This window comes from Loxodonta africana, chromosome 7 (assembly GCF_030014295.1).
Source record: "Loxodonta africana isolate mLoxAfr1 chromosome 7, mLoxAfr1.hap2, whole genome shotgun sequence".
In the NCBI taxonomy this organism is placed as follows: domain Eukaryota; kingdom Metazoa; phylum Chordata; class Mammalia; order Proboscidea; family Elephantidae; genus Loxodonta; species Loxodonta africana.
This window is the reverse complement of record NC_087348.1, coordinates 116,897,222-116,918,320: the sequence shown is the minus strand read 5'-3', so window position 1 is coordinate 116,918,320 and position 21,099 is coordinate 116,897,222.

The window sequence follows — 21,099 nt, the reverse complement described above, 5'->3', positions numbered from 1 at the left end:
GTTTCCAAGGCTGTAATTCTTACAGATATAGACTGCCACATCTTTCTCCCACTGAGCTACTGGTGGATCCAAACCACAGACCTTTTGATTAGCAGCCAAGTGCTTTAACCACCGTGCCACTGGTGCTCCTCCCTCCATTCCCTAGTAAACTTTATTTCCCAGAAGAGAGTCTGAGAATACTATAGATAGTGAGCTCTGACACAAAGGAGACTTATCTCTCACCTCCTCTGTGATACACTTTTCTGCTTCTAAATCTCAGCTAGATTACTCTCTCCCATCTCCAGACAATGTCATTTTTCACTCTAAGCCAAATTTCTCACAGTAAATATGCTGATGTGCTTAAAGACATGTACTTTAGGCACCCTCACTACCTGTATGTCTTAGGCTGGGCTCTCTAGAGAAGCAAAACCAGTGAAATGTATGTATAGATAGAGAAAGAGAGAGATTGAGAGAGAAAGAAAAGAGAGATTGATTTGTCTCAAGCAAATGGCTTATGTGGTTGTAGAGGCTGACAAGTCCCAAGTCCTTGGGTCAGGCATCAGGCTGGAGTCTTTTCCTGACTCGTGTAGCTACAGGGGCTGAAGAACCCAAGATCCACAGACAGGAGGTTGATAGCTCACACACTGTGAAGGCTGACAAACCCAAGATTGGCAGGTAAGAAGGCAGACTGCTGGTTCAAGCCCCAAAAACCAGAGGTCAGTTGCTCATGAGTGGAATACAGGATCCAGAGCAGAGCAAAAGCAGTGAGCTCTGCAAGGAAGTCCACATATATTGGATGTAGCCCACACCCCCGAGGAAATTCCTTTTTAACTGATTGGCTACTCATAGCAGATCTCGTCATGGAGGTGATTACATACCAGATCTCATCATGGAGGTGATTACATCATTACACAACTGTCAAGGTACATCATAACTGCCAAACCACTGAGAATTATGACCCAGCCAAGGTGACACACTTTAACCGTAATACCATGTTTCTAAGGGAATGTCAAGTAAACCTGACATACAAATTCAGCAAATCATTGATATTTGCTTTTTTTGCCTCCTTTGATTTTCCTTTTTCTTTCTTTTGCTTCTCCACTATTTCCCATTGCTACTATGTGACTCCCAGGCTGCTTGAGACTTGTTGGGGCTCACAATGAACCCAATCTTCTGTGTAATCCTATGTTCCTGCTTCTATTTATAGACGCTGTCATTACCAAAGACTACTATTGCAATTGCTAGATGGAACTCTTGAAAGACTTCACTAGCGCAAAGCAAAAGAATGAATCATAGAAGCCTTGTGACATTGGAAATGTTCCCTGTACATTTTATCTTGATGTCATTGTGGCTAATGTAATGGGATCTAAGTGTATGGCCTGGAATGCATAAGTCTCAAAAACTAAATTCAGAAATCTGCTTGAAGGTTCTCACTTGATTTAATTCCTTTTACAATCCTTCTGGATGAGAGGTACCTGCATAAAGGGTCTGTCATATCGCTAAAACATTGTCGTAGCATGTATGTTTCATTACCACTCCTGTATATATTAGACTGCCTCTAAATAGTTATGGAATCACGTTGCCTACTCTGTGGAAGGGTAGGCAATCTATAAACACAGACAGGTGGGAGTATTGATTTTAAGAACTGACCTAGTGATACAAAAACAAGCTCATAAAAAACTAAAATCTTAAAAATGTCCTTTACTCTATCCCACAATTCTTGGCCAATCCATTAAAAATTTTGTTGGCTCAACCTTCAGAATACCATTTGAATCAGTCAATTCACTTTTTATCTCTTCCATTAAGTTACTTTAGCCCTACTCACTATTATCTCTTGCTCGGATTATTGTGATAGCCTTCTAACTGGGCTTCTTGTTCCATTCTTACCCTCTTCCTCCAAACCTAGGTTTATTTACTATAAAGTAGCAAAAGTGATCCAAACCTTCCAGTGGAATTCCATCTTGCTCAGAATAAAAATCAAAAGCCTATATCATGACCTATAAGGTCCTGCATGATCTGATACTCAGCTCACACCCAGCCTCCACCGCTATAGTTGGTCTTGGGGCTGCAACTGATACACCCCATCTCTCTCTTTTACTATTTCCTATTCTACATCCCTCTCACCCTCAGCTAGTATCCTTATTTAGTGAATTACCAAGTGAAGTGGCGTACGTAAACTATAATCTTTGACAGGTCTGAGCCCCTGGTCACAATGCTTTTGTCAATCTATGGTTCCTGCACCTATTCATTTATAATCAAAACTAGACAGGGGAAAAACAAGAGATCCCTAAGTAAATTAACCTGGGTGCCAAACATTTTTCTAGGCCATCATGTGTAATACATGCCTACATCCTCCTGATGACCGGTGTAAATTATCCCTGCTAGAATGGTAACTCCTAGCCTTGCCTGCTGATTTCCTGGTAGCCATAGCTTAAAATTTAATGAGACTCAGACTGTGTCCCTGGTAGAAGTGCTGTATTATGGAAAGGAGAATGTCTAGATGTGCAGAGTTTACGGTTGCAGAGACAGGAAGCAACAAAGTCCCTAAGTGGATCACTGGAAGAATTGTAAATGGACATTCATGTTTCCACACTTTGGTTCCAGATCCTACATTTATTATCTATTAAAGACGTAAAACTACATAGTGGTCTTTTATTTTAGAGTGTATACAGAGTTCTTGAGAATGGTACCCCATCCTTGCAGGCGATCATCTGTAAGCTGGTGCTGTAACTGCACGTTAAAAAGTCACTTTATCAGTGTATGAGATCATAAACTTCTTAGTAGTGTGGTATGAGATAGTAGCAGTGAGACATATCATCATTTGCCCACTACTTTACCTCCTTTGCTATGAAGAGGTTGCGTTGGACATACAGCTTCATCATATTCATCCTCCTCCAAAGAAGGGTTTGCCTTTTTTTCTTTTTTTTCTGCAGTGCCTAGTAGTACAGTCAGCAGGTAGCCTTAAGTTGTCGACTAAGCTGCTAACCAAAAGGTCGGCCGTTTGAACCCACCCAGTGGTTCCAATGGGAAAAAGACCTGCAGGTCTGCTTCTGTGAAGATTACAGCTTAGGAAACCCTATGGGGTAGTTCTCTGTCATATAGGGTCTCTGTGAGTTGGAATCAACTTGATGGCACACAACAACAACACAGGAGCTGCCTCAGCTGCAGAAAGCTTTATAGCCAAGGTTGTGCACTTGCCAAGACAGTTAACTTCCAGTTACTGATTGAGTTAGGGGAATAAAGACCCATTTGGGTCAGCTCACTCTAGGACCCCTCTGGTGGGTTATTTTATCTCTAGAACTACACATGGGGATGGAAAGATTATTTAAAGGCCAGCATCACAGTTTGATTTCTTCCTCTGCCCATTTCTGCTTCTTTCCCCTCTGTCCATAGTTGTTGATCCCAAGGTCATTCCTTAGTAAACTTCCTGCACACTAATCTCTGCCTCTGAATATGTTATCTGGCAAGAAAATCTGGGATGGTTGGTGCCAGTACTGGTCAAAGGTATGTAATGTTCTTAATTTTGTAATAATTTTATACTTGCATAAAATTTGCAAGGATAGTACAGAGAGTTCTTATAATTCTTCACCCACTTTCCCCTAATGTAAACATAACCATGGTATAATTATCAAAACTAAGAAATTAATACTGGTACAATACTATTAATTAAACTACAGGCTTTTTTTAAAATAATTTTTATTGTGCTTTAAGTCAAAGTTTACAAATCAAGTCAGTCTCTCACACAAAAACTTACATACACCTTGTTACATACTCCCAATTGCTCTCCCACTAACGAGACAGCCCACACTCTCCCTCTACTCTCTCTTTTTGTGTCCATTTCACCAGCTTCTAACCCCCTCCGCCCTCTCATCTCCCCTCCAGGCAGGAGATGCCAACATAGTCTCAAGTGTCCACCTGATCCAAGAAGCTCACTCCTCACCAGCATCCCTCTCCAACCCATTGTCCAGTCCAATCCATGTCTGAAGAGTTGGCTTCAGGAATGGTTCCTGTCCTGGGCCAACAGAAGGTCTGGGGGCCATGACCACCGGGGCCTTCTAGTCTCAGTCAGACCATTAAGTCTGGTCTTTTTATGAGAATTTGGGGTCTGCATCCCACTGCTCTCCTGCTCCCTCAGGGGTTCTCTGTTCTGTTCCCTGTCAGGACAGTCATCGGTTGTAGCTGGGTACCATCTAGTTCTTCTGGTCTCAGGATGACATAGTCCCTGGTTCATGTGGACCTTTCTGTCTCTTGGGCTTATAAGTACCCTGTGTCCTTGGTGTTCTTCATTGTCCTTTGATCCAGGTGGGTTGAGACCAACTGATGCATCTTAGATGGCTGCTTGCTAGCATTTAAGACCCCAGACGCCACTCTTCAAAGTGGGATGCAAAATGTTTTCTTAATAGATTTTACTATGCCAATTGACTTAGATGTCCCCTGAAACCATGGTCCCCAGGCCTCTGCCCCTGCTATGCTGGCCTTCGAAACATTCAGTTGATTCAGGAAACTTCTTTGCTTCTGGTTTAGTCCGATTGTGCTGACCTCCCTTATATTGTGTGCTATCTTTCCATTTACCTAAAGTAGTTCTTATCTACTATCTAATTAGTGAATACCCCTCTCCCACCCTCCCTCCCTCCACCCTCTTGTAACCACAAAAGAATGTTTTCTTCTCAGTTTAAACTATTTCTCAAGTTCTTATAATAGTGGTCTTATACAATATTTGTCCTTTTGCAACTGACTAATTTCACTCAGCATAATGCCTTCCAGCTTCCTCCATGTTATGAAATGTTTCACAGATTCATCACTGTTCTTTATTGATGCATAGTATTCCATTGTGTGAATATAACATAATTTATTTATCCATTCATCCGTCGATGGGCACCTTGGTTGCTTCCATCTTTTTGCTATTGTAAACAGTGCTGCATTAAACACGGGTGTGCATGTATCTGTTCGTGTAAAGGCTCTTATCTCTCTAGGATATATTCCAAGGAGTGGGATTGCTGGATCATATGGTAGTTCTATTTCTGGCTTTTTATGGAAGTGCCAAATCAATTTCCAAAGTGGTTGTACCATTTTACATTCCTACCAGCAGTGTAAAAGTATTCTAATCTCTCCACAGCCTCTCCAACATTTCCTATTTTGTGTTTTTTGGATTAATGCCAGCCTTGTTGGAGTGAGATGAAATCTCACTGTAGTTTTGATCTGCATTTCTCTAATGGCTAATGATCGTAAACATTTCCTCATATATCTGTTAGCTACCTGAATGTCTTCTTTAGTGAAGTGTCTATTCATATCTTTTGCCCATTTTTTAATTGGGTTATTTGTCTTTTTGCAGTTGAGTTTTTGCAGTATCATGTAGGTATTAGAGATCAGGCGCTGATCAGAAATGTCATTGCTAAAAATTTTTCCCCAGTCTGTAGGTGGTCTTTTTACTGTTTTGGTGAAGTCTTTGGATGAGCATAGGTGTTTGATTTTTAGGAACTCCCAGTTATCTAGTTTTTCTTCTACATTCTTTAAAATGTTTTGTATACTGTTTATGCCATGTATTAGGGCTCCTGACATTGTCCCTGTTTTTTCTTCCATGATCTTTATCGTTTTAGATTTTATATTTAGGTCTTTGATCCATTTTGAGTTAGTTTTTGTGCATGGAGTGAGGTATGGGTCTTGTTTCATTTTTTTGCAGATGGAAATCCAGTTATGCCAGCACCATTTGTTAAAAAGACTGTCTTTTCCCCATTTAACTGTTTTGGGGCCTTTGTCAAATATCAACTGTTCATATGTGGATGGATTTATGTCTGGATTCTCAATTCTGTTCCATTGGTCCATGTATCTGTTGCTGTACCAGTACCAGGCTGTTTTGACTACTGTGGCAGTATAATAGGTTCTAAAATCAGGTAAAGTAAGGCCTCTCACTTTGTTCTTCTTTTTCAGTAATGCCTTATTTATCCGGGGCTTCTTTCCCTTCCATATGAAGTTGGCGATTTGTTTCTCCATCTCATTAAAGCATGTCATTGGGGTTTGGATCAGAATTGCATTAAATGTATAGATCGCTTTTGGTAGAATAGACATTTTTATAAGGTTAAGTCTTCCTATCCATGAACAAGGTATGTTCTTCCACTTATGTAAGTCTCTTTTGGTTTCTTGCAGAAGTGTACTGTAGTTTTCTTTGTATAAGTCTTTTACAACTCTGGTAAGATTTATTCCTAAGTATTTTATCTTTTTGGGGGGCTACTGTAAATGGCATTGATTTGGTGATTTCCTCTTTGATTTTTTTTGTTGGTGTAGAGGAATCCTACTGATTTTTGTATGTTTATCTTGTATCCCAATACTTTGCTGAACTCTTCTATTAGTTTCAGTAGTTTTCTTGAGGATTCCTTAGGATTTTCTGTGTATAAGATCATGCCATCTGCAAACAGAGATACTTTTACTTCTTCCTTGCCAATCTGGATGCCCTTTATTTCTTTATCTAGCCTAATTGCTCTGGATAGGACATCCAGCACAATGCTGAATAAGAGTGGTGATAAAGGGCACCCTTGTCTGGTTCCTGATCTTAGTGGGAATGTTTTCAGGCTCTCTCCATTTAGGGTGATGTTGGCTGTTGGCTTTGTATAAATGCCCTTTATTATGTTGAGGAATTTTCCTTCTATTCCTATTTTGCTGCGAGTTTTTATCATGAATGAGTGTTGAACTTTTTCAAATGCCTTTTCTGCATCAATCGATAAAATTATGTGATTCTTTTCTTTTGTTTTTTTTATGTGGTGGATTACATTAATTGTTTTTCTAGTGTTGAACCATCCCTGCATACCTCGTATGAATCCCACTTGGTCATGGTGAATTATTTTTTTGATAAGTTGTTGAATTCTATCAGCTGGAATTTTGTTGAGGATTTTTGCATCTACATTCATGAGTGATATAGGTCTATAATTTTCTTTTCTTGTGGTGTCTTTACTTGGTTTTGGTATCAGGGATATGGCGGCTTCATAGAATGAGTTTGGTAGTATTCCGTCCTTTTCTATGCTCTGAAATACTTTAGTAGTAGTGATGTTAACTCTTCTCTGAAAGTTTGGTAGAACTCTGCAGTGAAGCCGCCTGGACCAAGGTTTTTTTTTTGTTGGGAGTTTTTTGATTACCTTTTCAATCTCTTCTTTTTTTATGGGCCTATTTAGTTATTCTACCTCTGTTTGTTTTAGTTTAGGTAGGTAGTGTGTTTCTAGGAATTCATCCATTTCTTCTAGGTTTTCAAATTTGTTTGGGTATAGTTTTTCATAGTGCTCTGATATGATTGTTTTAATTTCGGTTGGGTCTGTTGTAATATCACCCCTTTCATTTCTTATTCGGGTTATTTGTTTCCTCTCCTGTTTTTCTTTTGTCAGTTTGGCCAGTGGTTTATCAATTTTATTGAGTTTTTCAAAAAAAAAAAACAGCTTTTGGTCTTGTTAATTCTTTGAATTGTTTTTCTGTTTTCTATTTCATTTAGTTCAGCTCTAATTTTTATTATTTGTTTTCTCCTGGTGCCTGTGGGTTTCTTTTGTTGCTCTCTGTCTATTTGTTCAAGTTGTAGTGATAATTCTTTGATTTTTGCCCTTTCTTCTTTTAGGATGTGTGCAATTATTGATATAAATTGGCCTCTGAGCACCGCTTTTGCTGTGTCCCAAAGGTTCTGATAGGAGGTATTTTCATTCTTATTGGATTCTCTGTATTTCTTTATTCCATCCTTAATGTCTTCTATAATCCAGTCTTTTCTGAGCAAGGTATTGTTCAGTTTCCAAGTGTTTGATTTCTTTTCCCGGCTTTTTTTGTTATTGATTTCCACTTTCATGGCCTTATGGTCAGAGAAGATGCTTTGTAATATTTCAATGTTTTGGATTCTGCTAAGGTTTGCTTTATGACATAATATGTGGTCTATTCTAGAGAATGTTGCATGTGCACTAGAAAAGAAAATATACTTGGTTGCTGTTGGGTGGAATGTTCTGTATATGTCTACGAGGTCAAGTTGGTTGATTGTGGCATTTAGATCTTCTGTGTCTCTATTGAGCTTCTTTCTGTATGTCCTGTCCTTCACCAAAAGTTGTGTGTTGAAGTCTCCTACTGTTATTGTGGAGCTGTCTATCTCACTTTTCAATGCTGATAGAGTTTGCTTTATGTATCTTGAGGCCCTGTCATTGGGTGCATAAATATTTACTATGGGTTATATCTTCTTGGTGTATTGTCCCTTTAATCATTATATAGTGTCCTTCCTTATCCTTTCTGATGGATTTAACTTTAAAGTTTATCTTCTGAGAAATTAATATTGCCACTCGTACTCTTTTTTGATTGTTGTTTGCTTGATATATTTTTTTCCATCCTTTGAGTTTTAGTTTGTTTGTGTCTCTAAGTCTAAGGTGTGTCTCTTGTAGGTAGCTTTTAGACGGATCTTGTTTTTTAATCCATTCTGCCACTCTCTGTCTTTTTAGTGGTGCATTTAGTCCATTTAAATTCAGGGTAATTATGGATAGGAATGAATTTAGTGCTATCATTTTGATGTCTTTTTTTGTGTGTTGACAGTTTCTTGTTCCCACTTGATTTCATGTGCTGAGTAGATTTTCTTTATATATTGTCCTTTCCTCATATTTGTTGTTGTTGAATTTGTTTCTGCTCAGTCTGTATTTTTCCCTTGTATCATATTTTGATGAGTAGGATAGTTTGTCTCCTTTGTCGTTACCTTATTATTTACCCCTATTTTTCTAAATTTAAAAGCAGCTTTTATTTCTTTGTATCGCCCTATCTTCCTCTCCATATGGAAGGTGTATGATTACATTTCTTAGTCCCTCTTTATTATTTTAATGTTGTCTTCTTTTATATAGTAACATTTCTGTTCCCCTGTTTTGGGCTTTTTTTTTTTTTTAATATAATCTTGCTTTGTTTTTTTGGATTTCCCTGTCTGGGTTGATTTCTGGTTGCTCTGCCCAGTGTTCTAGTCTTGGGTTGATACCTGATATTATTGATTTTCTAACCAAAGAACTCCCTTTAGTATTTCTTGTAGTTTTGGTTTGGTTTTTACGAATTCCTTCAACTTGTGTTTATCTGGAAATGTCTTAATTTCACCTTCATATTTAAGAAACAGTTTTGATGGATATATGATTTTTGGCAGGCAATTTTTTTCCTTCAATTTTTTAAATATGTCATCCCATTGCCTTCGTGCCTGCATGGTTTCTGCTGAGTAGTCCAAGCTTATTCTTATTGGCTCTCCTTCGTAGGTGAGTTTTCGTTTATCCCTCACTGTTCTTATAATTCTCTCTTTATCTTTGGTTTGGCAAGCTTGATTGGTGACTTTCTTTTAAGACCTACCTTATGTGGAGTTCGATGAGCATCTTGGATAGATATCTTCTCATCTTTCATGATATCAGGGAAGTTTTCTGCCAACAAATCTTCAACAATTTTCTCTGTATTTTCTGTTATCCCTCCCTGTTCTGGTACTCCAATCACTCATTGATTATTTCTCTTGATAGAGTCCCATATGATTCTTAAGTTTTCTTCATTTTTTTAAATTCTTTTATCTGATTTTTCTTGAAATATATTAGTGCCAAGTTATTTATCTTTGAGTTCAGAAATTCTAGCTTCTGCTTGCTCAATTCTGCTCCTCTGACTTTCTATTGAGTTATCTAATTCTGTAAGTTCATTTTTAATCTTCTGCATTTCTGATTGCTGTCTGAATATGGATTTTTCCAGTTTATTAAACTTTTCATTATGTTCCTGAATAATCTTTCTAATTTCTTCAGTTGCTTTATCTGTGTGTTCCTTGGCTTGTTCTGCAGATTGCCTCATTTCCTTCCTGATGTCTTGAAGGGTTCTGTATATTAAACTTTTGTATTCTGCATCAGGTAATTCCAGAAATGCACTTTCATCTAAAAGATCCCTGGATTCCTTGTTTTGAGAGCCTGTTGAGGTGATCGTGGTCTGTTTCTTTATGTGACTTGATATTGAATGTTGTCTCTGAGCCATCTGTAAGTTATCATATTTAGTTTATGCTTGCTTACTGTGTCATAGCTGCTTGCTTTGTTTTGTTTTAGTATACCCCTATGCGTTGCTTCAGTGAGCTAGCTTGATTATTTCCACCTTTGGAGCTCTGGTGCACTGTCCCCAGCTGGCTAGAGCTGTTATCAGGTATATCAGTCTAGGAGTCCATTCAGTTTTCTTGTATAAATTCAGCTCAGCTTTCCAGGTAGCTGATCATCAAGTGTGTGGTACAGGCTCTGTCCTACAGTCTTAGAGGGGCAGGGGTGATTGGCGCATATACTGGTATCTGATTGCAGCAGGGGGTCACACTCTGATCAAGGCAGGGGGCTGAGAACCAATCCCCAAGTGTCTCTGAGGAAAATGTGTCTCTGTTCCCTAGAATGTGCTGGTAGGTGGGTTCTGCAGATGGACCATGGGTGCCCAAAGTTTTTGGTTGTAAGGACTGGGAGGTACATGTTATCTTTGGATGCCTCTCATGGGTGGCTGGGCAACTTGAGCGGAGCTACCAGTCCTTAGGTCCCTGATGTGGGTAGGTGAGGACCTTGTTTAATAGGCAAAGCAATGTCAAATGTCAAACACCCACCTATCCACTGCACAGCTAAAATGGTTGGAGTTTGCTAACAAGGGCCTATTCTCCCGAAATAGGCCCACGCAAGTCCATGCAGAAGGGAAAGGTGCTCAAGGTCCACGGACGGTTTATGCCTGGACAGGAGCCTCTTCTGTCCTGAGCTCCCCCAGTTAATGGAGCTAGCAAATTATCTTTTCCCCCCAGTTGCAAATTTTTTCCTTCCCCAAGGCCAGGAGGATGGCTCCAGGTGCTCACCAGGGTCTATCTCAGGCCCAGGGATTCAGCCACTGAAGCCAGCTTGGGGGTGGGGCGGGGGGCACAGTAAAATATACCCAAGTACTTAGCTTTTGCTGAGAGCTCTGTTATCCTCAGGTTCTGGGGGTGTGAGTAGGCTGGGTGGCTGGCTGCATCTCCCTGAGGAAACTGAGGCCAAACGCTAGGACCAGCCCACCGCCGCTACTGCCACTCTGGCAATGGTGCCTCAGGGCTCCCCGTGATTTCAGTCCGGTAACTCCTCTCCACTTCTGAACGGCCTCTTCCTCCCCCTGCCCCTCAGTTCGTTGTCTAAGCTTGCCTTTAATACTCAGGGCTCCCAGCTTGTCACAAATATACTCGTTTCACTTGTTTTTTTTGGGTCTTTGTTGTAAAGAGTGCTCGAAGGAAGCGTCTGTCTATTCTGCCATCTTGGTCTGCCCCTAAACTACAGACTTTTATTCAAATTTCTCCAGTTTTTCTATTGATGTCCTTTTTTCAGTTCTGTGACTCAATCCAGGATACCACATAGCATTTAGTTTCCATGTCTCATTAGTTTCCTTCAGTCTGTGAAAGTTTCTCCATCTTTCCTTATCTTTCATAACCTTCAGATGTTTGTATTCTCAGACTTTCCTTATTTTTCATGACCTTAAGATGCTTGTGGAGTACTAGAAGGGCAATGATTCATTTTGACAGAAAAAAAATATCTGTGTGTGTGTGCATATTTATATATATTCTTTTCATGTCTATAGGATCCCAGTCAACATAAATATGTTTTTCTACTGGCACAGTATCATGTATAACATGAACATAAGGAATCCACTTTATATAAAATCCATTTTTTATAAAATCCATTTTATATCCATTTTATATAAATCATGTGGCCAGGGGATCCACTAATCATAGCACATACTCCACTACCCAGAACGCTGAAGCACCAGTTTAGAGGTGATATGGTGTAATTCTCTAGGAAGCAGTATATACTTTAAATCAAAGACTTGTATAGTTGGCTAAATAATATCCCCCACAGATATCAAGTCCTAATCCCTAGAACCTGATAATGCAAAATTATTTTGAAAAAAGGACCTTTGCAGATGTGCTTAAGTTGAGGATCTTTAGATGAGGAGATTATCCTGGATGACCTAGTCTGCAATAGTATGGTAGCATTGTATTCTGGAGTCATGGCTTGGGTTTAAATCCTATAAGATAGGAGAGTTGAACCAAATCAATAAACCCCCCTCTCCTTAAACAATTTTAGGTTTTGCTGCCCACTTCTCCCCCTACCTGCTGCCCAGCTAATGATGATTAAGCTGTATAGCTCCTTTGACATATGGTTCCTTTTCTCCCTTAGGATGGCCAGCCTTTCCCTGGCTTAATACTAGCTGCTGGCCTGGGAGCCAGAAGGGGAGTGCACGGAGATCCCAAGGGAAACTGTTTGTTTTATTGTAAGGTGGAGGCCTCCATGTCAGATGACTGGGTTAAATTTTAATAGTATGTTAATAATTGTCTGTCTTCCACAATAGAGTATGAAATTTTTTCAGGGTAGATAGAGATACATAGCTGCCATGGAGTCAACTCTAACTTATGGTGATGTTGTGTAGGACAGAATGAAATGTTGCCCAGTCCTGCGTTTTCTTGTCTCTCATTGGCATGTTAGAGTTCTTATTGGGGATGTTGTGCCGATACATCTCACCAAGGGTTTCCCTCACCCTCACTGGCTCTCTTCACCAAACATGATCCCTTTCTCTAGCACTTGTCTTCTCCTAATAATGTGTGCAAAGTTAGTGAGTCATACAATGTTCTGTTGTGATTCATAAGGTTTTCATTGTCTATTTTCCGAAACAGGCCACCAGACCTTTCTTCTTTGTGTTAGTCTGGAAGCTCCAGTGACTAAGACAGTGGTCCACCATGGATGACTTTGCTTGTATTTGAAATACTGGTGGGATATGATCACAGCAACATGCAAGCCATCACAGTATGCCAAACTGACAGATGGGTGGTGGTTTTTAAGGGTACTAACACTCAGTTTTCGTATCAGGTCACTATGAGTTGGAATCAACTAGACCGCAAGGGGTTTGGTTTTTTTGTTTGTTTGTTTCATATCCCCAGTGCCAAGAATAATGGCTAATTCATAGTATGTGCTAAAATAGTAAATAAATTTAATGTAGTCCATCTGTCTTTCTGTTCTGCGGATCATATCCCCAAAATATGTGTCAAATCCATCTACATTTTCACATCTTTACTGTCACTATGCTATTTAAAGTCTCACCTTGAATAGTGCAATAGATTCTAATTGGTCTCCCTGCTTCCTGTTTTCCTCTCCTAAAATCAAATCTCCACTAAGAAGTAGAAGGCATCCTTATAAAAATAAATGAAATTATGTCATCTCCTGCCTCCCACCAAATGAAAACCAAACCCACAGCTGTCAAGCCAATTCCAAATCATAGTGAACTTATAGGATGGAGCAGAATTTCCCCATGATGTTTCCAAGGCTGTAAATCTTTACAGAAGCAAACTGCCACATCTTTCTCCTGCAGAGGGCTGGTGGGTTCCAACTGCTAACCTTTGGCTTAGCACCTGAATGCTTTAACCACTGTGCTACCAGCGCTCCCCTGCCTCCCACACCTCTTACAAAATAGCTTATACTACTTAATTAACATAGCCATGGCTCCTGTCCATGTCTCTCAATTCATCTCATACAGTTCTGCTCCTAGCCCACTGAACTCCATTCTCACTGGCTTGTCTTCTGTTCCAAGAACCGTCAGATTTTCTAGCTCAATATCTTCTTACTTGATTCTGTATTTGTCTTCCTTTCCTCAGCTGTTACATCTATGTCCTTCTCATGCCTTAGCTCCAACCAATGATGTCGTTTCCTCAGAGATGTCTTTATCACCCAGTCAAAAATCTACACTCATTTTCATGACACCATCTGATTTATTCTCTTCATAGCACTTATCATTAGGAATATATCCCTACATGCAGCACATAAACACCACACGGACACACACACACATTTTTTGTCTGCTTATTGTCTGATTCCCACTCCAGTTGCCTGAAGTTCAATAAAGGCAGAGATCATATCTGTCTTGTTCTTGTTATATTCCTGGCTGCCCACATAGTGCCCAGCAGATAGTTGATGCTACGTATATATAATAAGTGAATTTTGTAGATTGCCTTTTGAGTAAATACCTGAAAATGTGGCTCCCAGCCATTAACTTGGCATGTTAAGATATTATATATATAAAAAAAAAAATTCTAAAAAAATCACAAGAGACTACTTAATGCTGTGACTTCAGTTCACTATTTTGTTGACCTCTCTGGTTTCCTTGCCTTACTGTTACAGCAGCAATTGTGCTGCTCGTGTGCACAGTGAAGGCCATAAGTGGGAGGATGTTGTTCAGACTGGGGTCACACTATTTCAGAATTAGATGTGGCTCACAACACTAAAAGCTTCTTTGCTTGACATTCCAGCCCTAGTCTAACTATTTCTGACATTTTAAGCAGAAAGTTTTCCCTAATCTACTTGTTTCCCTGTCTTCACAACAGAGTGACCTGTGTAGTTGGAAAGTAAGTTGTAAATTGTTTTTGCTTATTTTACAATATTGCCACTTTTATCTCAGAAGAAATGTAAAAGGTATTATTAAACATTTTCCCTACAGAACAAACTAATAATAGATGACACTACCTGCAGAGGACAACACAGAATAATTAAATATGTAATGAATTTTTATTATGAAAGAATAAAAGCATATTTATGAATATTCAAAATTTTCTATTTTAAAAAGTTTAAAATATTTACATGTCCAGTAAGTCATACACTTATGTCTTCTTATTAGAGACAAAATACGTCCACTTTGAGGAAAAGAAGTAATGTTAAAAAGTGGTCTTGTTTTAAAGAAAAATGTTTGCTTTTTGTTAAAGTTACCACCTAGATCTGTGTATTCTGTGATTGTTAGAAATAAGTTGTTTATCAGAGAAGTGACAAAACTATGTCAGCTGCCTCTACACATTCATCTTGCTAGGAGTTTTCAAAGCCAACATCTACATAAATCTTTTACTCTGACAACTATAACATAGACTGTTCAGTCTAGGTAGAACTTAAAGATACTCTAACCTTTCTTTTGGGAGAGAGTAAGTAGTAGTAAGTTCCTTAGAAAATGGGTTTTGGAATCAGATCTGGGGAGTTGGTGTCACAGCTTTGGCACATATGAACTGTGCATCCTAGTCAAGTTATTTAGCCTTTCACTATTAGAACAGGCTGCACTGAAAATTCCCATGGCTTAACATAATAAACTTTTATTTCTCTCTCATTTTGATCTGGCAGCTCTTTCCCAAATGATGACTTAGGGATCTAGGGCTTTTCCATTTAATGGTATTACCATAGCACTAATGTGGCCTTTGAGGTAATTGTGGGAGGAAAGAGAGAACATAAAAAATCACTCTCAGGGATGTCTGACCTGACTTACAAATGGTATTTATCACTCCTACCCATATCTCATTGCTCATAACTCAGTCACATGCTAGGAATTAACTACCAGAGGTATTTGGTAACATAGTCTTACTTGGCTTCCAAAAAGAGAAAAATAAAACAACTTCATACACCAATAGTACTGCTGTGACCACATATTCTAACAGTGCTTCCTCAGGTATAAATGTCATAGCAATAATACTTCATCACATTGTTTTAAAGTTTAAGTGAGAAATTGTCTATAAAGTGATCATCATCAAACTGAAACATAAGCTTTCGGTAAATACTAAAAAAAAAAACTATCGTTATTAATATTACCTGAGGAAATTCCACACGTCCTTATCTAATACTTATTCTTTGACAAACAAGAGCTTCTCAAACTCCATTGAGAGGAGAACAGTAAATGAGTATAAAAAGAAATTAGAGAGAGAAGAAAGCAGATTAATAAAAGTGAAATGACAACTGTCTTCTTTTCTAGGGCTGTGGTAATAAAATACCACAAAATGGGTAGCAGTGAAGCACAGAGATTTGTCGTCTTACAGTTGTGAAGGCTAGAAGTCCAAATTAAGGTTTAGGCTGTGCCGATTTCTTCTAAGGGCTCTGAGAGAGAAGCTGATTCACACCTCTCTCAGCTTCCAGTGACTACTGCAATCCTTGTAGTTCCTTGGTTTACAGCAAACAGCATCTGCAGCCACGGTCACATGGCTGTTCTTTCTCTTGTCTAACACTCCATGTCTCGTCTCATCTTTTATACAATGGGATTAGGATCCATGTTATATTCAAACAAAGTCACATTCACAGGTACTCAGGGTTAAGATTTCAGCATATTTTTTGGGAGAAGACAATTTAATCCATATTGACAACAACTATTTTTAAAAGAAATATAAAACAATAAAGTTAATATATCTAATGAATGCAAATTGAGACAAATGGTGTATTAGGTATAATATAACAGAACATGAAAGTATAATGGATGGAAGATTCAAAAAAATATTTATGTTGGAAAAAGAAATTATATCGTGTTCAGTATTGGACTTCATTGGAGCCCCTACTTGGCAAAAAAAAGAAAGAAAATATTAATATATAATTGATTAAGCTTTGGGTTTGAATCTAAACATTAATCCAGTTGTTCAGTGAAGGCAAGGCAGCTCTTTACCTTCTGTTGTTAAGATGAAAACAAACTTTCTAAAGGATGAACAGGAGGTTTCATTCATGAATAGCATGTGAAACAAATAAATTACAGAAAGGTATTGCTAATGCAACTCAAAAACAAAGAGTAACTTCTGGCTAAATGAAAAAGAAGGTTAATAGAGAGGTAAAAAATAGGCAAGATATTTAAAACATAGGAAATTGCATTAAAAATGTATTCTTAAACAGAGGTATATAGTGTTGTCATTAGTTAATGTTCTTCCATATTTATCAGACATGATGGGCTCGCATTATTTGATAACAGTAATTTATAGATGTCATTTATCCCCCGACCCCAGTGTCTACTGTTTCTGTTGATAAATCACTATCATTCTTTTCCTTGTCCCACTGTCCATAATATGACTTTTTTCTCTGAGTCCATTTGAGATTTTTGTTAACGTTAGTGTACAGAAGTTGTACTATGATGTGACTAGGTTTAATTCTCTTCGTATTTATTCAGCTTAGGGTTCATCGAGCTTCTATCTGTAACTTGAATTTTTCATCGCATGTGGGAAATGTTTTGTTATTTTTTATTCATATTTTTCCAATTAAGTATCACTCTTCTCATTTTTGGATTCACATTATAAGAAGGTTATAATAAGTAAGTCAGACATTTTGTTATTCTCCCACAAATCCTCAGGCTCTGTTTATTTTTCCCTGTTTTTTTCTCCTTTCCTCCAATTTGTTTTGATCTGTATTCAAGTTTATTGACTTGTATCATTTCTCATCTGTTAAACTCTTAGAATGAATTTTAAACTAGTTATTATAATTTTCTTTCTATAATTTCCTTTTGGTTCTCATTTATAGTTTCCATTTTTCTGCTGAAATCCTAATTAAAACTGTGTTTTACTTTAATTATTTGATCCTATATTTTCAGTTCTTTGAACGTATAAATAATAGCTGATTTAAAGCCTTCTATGTCAAATGCAACATCATATTGCTCATTATATGGCTAGCAAGTTTGATTGTTAATTGGACACTGTAGATATGTAATAGAGATTCCAGATTCTGTTATCTCCCTTGATTAGTGTTAATTCTTTGTACCAGACTAGTTTCTGGATGATCACTGTGAATGTGTGTAGGGTTTGTTTTACACCCTTTGAGCCTGGTCTGCAAAAAATCCAAGGCATTTCCTAAACAACTGCAATCTGACAAACCTCCAAACTCTTCCCCTGCTCCTATAGGTCTTCTTGTGGCTTAGTTTGGGGATTTCCTTTGGCAGATCTAAAATATGTCTTATTATAGGGCCATGGTTCTTATTAAAAATAAAATGAAATCTGATATTAAATAGAATTGATTTTCTTCCTTAATTTAGATGAAGATATAATGTAGTGCAGGGGCAAGAAATCATTTTCTCTAAGCACTCTCTATACCAAGATAGTGTAAAACATCGTATTCAGGGGGATCCCCAAAATCATCAAAATGCTCTGTAGGGCTGTCCTCTGCAACTCAGTAATGATAGTAAAGGATGCTGCAATAACAATGTTCTTCCTGATTTTAACAGAAACTGGTGTCCCAGAGTAGCAACACTGGAATCATAGCACTCAAACAAAAGAGACAAGATACACATGATAACAATACTGGGCATCAGGATTACAGTGGTAATCAAAACTATGTTACTTGTGGACTCTTTGATGATGGTGGATAAACCAGTGTTAAAAAGACTGTAATAGATGTGTAGCTCAGAAAATTATTGGTTTATCTGTGATCAAGTTTAAAAAAAAAAAATAAAGGAATCCTCTAGGCCTTAGCAACAGAATCTTCACTGAGTCACCCCAGAAGTGACTCATGGCCTTTAATCCAATTCACAGAATTAAGCCAGTCAACACATTCAGAACTCCTTAATAAACTGGAGACTAGGTTTGCTAAAGGAAGATCCCTAAATTATGGACAGAAATGTTGTGTTTAGGTGCTGTTGTGTCAGTTCCAATTCATAACAAGCCTACGTACACAGAACAAAACACTGCTCGGTTCTGCACCATTCTCACAATTGTTGCTGTGTTTGAGCTTATTGTTGCAGCCACTGTATCAATCAATTTCATTGGAGTTCTTTCTCTTTTTTGATGACCCTCTACTTTACCAAGCATGACGCCCTTCTCCAGGGACTGGTCCCTACTGACAACATGTCCCAAGCACATAACACAAAGTCTCCCCATTTTCAATTCTAGGGAACATTCTGGCCATACTTCTTACAAGACAAGTTTGTTTGTTCTTCTGGCAGTCCATGGTACATTCAGTATTCTCTGCTAACACCATACTTCAAAGACATCAATTCTTCTTCAGTCTTCCTTATTCAATGTCCGGCATTTGCGTGCATGTGAGGCAATTGAAAATACAATGATTTGGGTCAAGCACGCTTCAGTCCCAGAAGTGACACCTTTGCTTTTTAATACTTCAAAGAGGTCTTTTGCAGATTTGTCCAGTACAATATGCCCTTTGCTTCTTCCACAGGTGTTCATTGTGGATCCAAGTAAAATGAAATTCTTGACAACTTCAATCTTTTCTCTTTTTATCATGATGTTGCTTATTGGTCCAGTAGTGAGAATTTTTAGTTTTCTTTAGGTCAAGGTGTAATCCATACTGAAAGCTGTAGCCTTTGATTTTTATTAGTAAGTGCTTCAAGTCCTCTTCACTTTCAGCAAGCAAGGTTGTGTCATCTGCATAACGCAGGTTGTTAATGAGTCTTCCTCCAATCTTGATATCATGTTCTTTCTCATATAGTCCAGCTTCTCAGATTATTTGCTCAGTACACAGAATGAGTAAGCATGGCAAAAAAATACAACCCTGACACACACCTTTCCTGATTTTAAACCATGCATATCCCCTTATTCTGCTTGAACAACTGATTTTTTTTATATGTAGAAGACATGAGCACAATTAAGTGTTCTGGAATTTCTATTCTTCCTAATGTTATCCATAATTTGTTATAAACTACACAGTCAAATGCCTTTGTATAGTCAATAAAACACAGGTAAACATCTTTCTGGTATTCTCTGCTTTTAGCCAAGATCTGTCTGACATCAGTAATGATATTCCATATTCTACATCCTTTTCTGAATCTGGCTTGAATTTCTCCCAGTTCCCATCAATGTAATGCTGCAAATGCTTTTGAATTATTTTCAGTAAAGTTTTACTTGCATCTGGTATTAATGATATTGTACAATAATTTCTACATTCCATTGGATAAGCTTTCTTTGGAATGGTCACAAATATGAGTCTCTTCTAGTTGGCTGGCCAGATAGCTGTCTTCCAAATTTCTTGGTATAGACAAGTGAGTGCTTCCAGCATTGCATCCATTTGTTGAAACATCTCAATTGGTATGCCATCAATTCCTGGAGCCTTGTTTTTCACTAATGCCTTCAGTGCAGCTTGACTTTCTTCCTTCAATACCATTGATTCTTGATCATGTGCTACCTCCTGAAATGGTTGAATGTCGACCAATTCTTTTTGGCAAAATGACTCTGTGAGTCCTCCCATCTTCTTTTGATGATTTCTGTATCCTTTAATAGTTTTCCCATAGAACCCTTCAATATTGTAACTCTAGGCTTGAATTTTTTCTTTAGTACTTTCAGCCTGAGAAATGCCAGGTGTGTTCTTCCCTTTTGGCTTTCTAACTCCAGGCCTTCGCACGTTTCATTATAATAGTTGACTTTGTCTTCTTGAGTCACCCTTTGAAATCTTCTGTTCAGCTTTTTTACTCCATCACTTCTTCTGTTCATTTTAGCTACGCTGCATTCAAAAGCAAGTTTCAGGCTCTCCACTGACATCTATTTTGGTCTTTTTTTTTTTTTTTTCCTCTTCTTAGTTTTTAATAACCTTTTGCTTTCTTCATGAATGACCTTCTAGAGGTCATCCCTCAACTCATCTGGTCTTCGGTCATTAGTGTTCAATGTGACAAATGTTTTCTTGAGATGGTCTCTAAATTCAGGTGGCATATACTCAAGGTCATGCTTTGGCTCCTGTGGACTTGCTTGAATTTTCTTTAGCTTCAACTTGAACTTGCACATGAGAAATCGATGGTCTATTCTGCAGTCAGCCTCTGGCCTTGCTCTGACTGATGATATTGAGCTTCTCTATCATTCGTTTCCACAAACGCAGTTGATTTGATTCCTATTATTCCATCTGGTGTGGTCCACGTGTATAATCATTGTTTATGTTGTTGAAAAAAGGTATTTCCATTGAATACCGTATTTTTACACAAGTAATCCACAACTTCTGCGTTTGTTTGTCAACCACATCCTCCCCCATGAGTATTTACATTAGTGCATGCTATGCTATTTTTTTTTTACAACAACATGTTTAAAAAAATTGGCATAGTGGTACTTATGAAAATACCTTGTGAGGCTAGGGCATTGTTGGCAAACGTAGAAAGCGCATCTTATTTACATAAAAATGCAGTAGGTGGTTACTCTTTTAACTTCTATTATGGGATCTCTGGCATCATTTATATCGCCAAGGCCATATTTTCCAACTACCAATCCTTCTTTGTTTCCAACTTTCCAGTTCCAGTTGACAGTAATTATCAATGCATCTCGATTGCATGTTTGATCAGAAGATCAAAGAAGACTGCAGAAGTTGGTAAAAATCTTCAGTTTCTTTATCTTTGGCATTAGTGGTTGGTATGTAAATTTGAATAATAGTCATATTAACT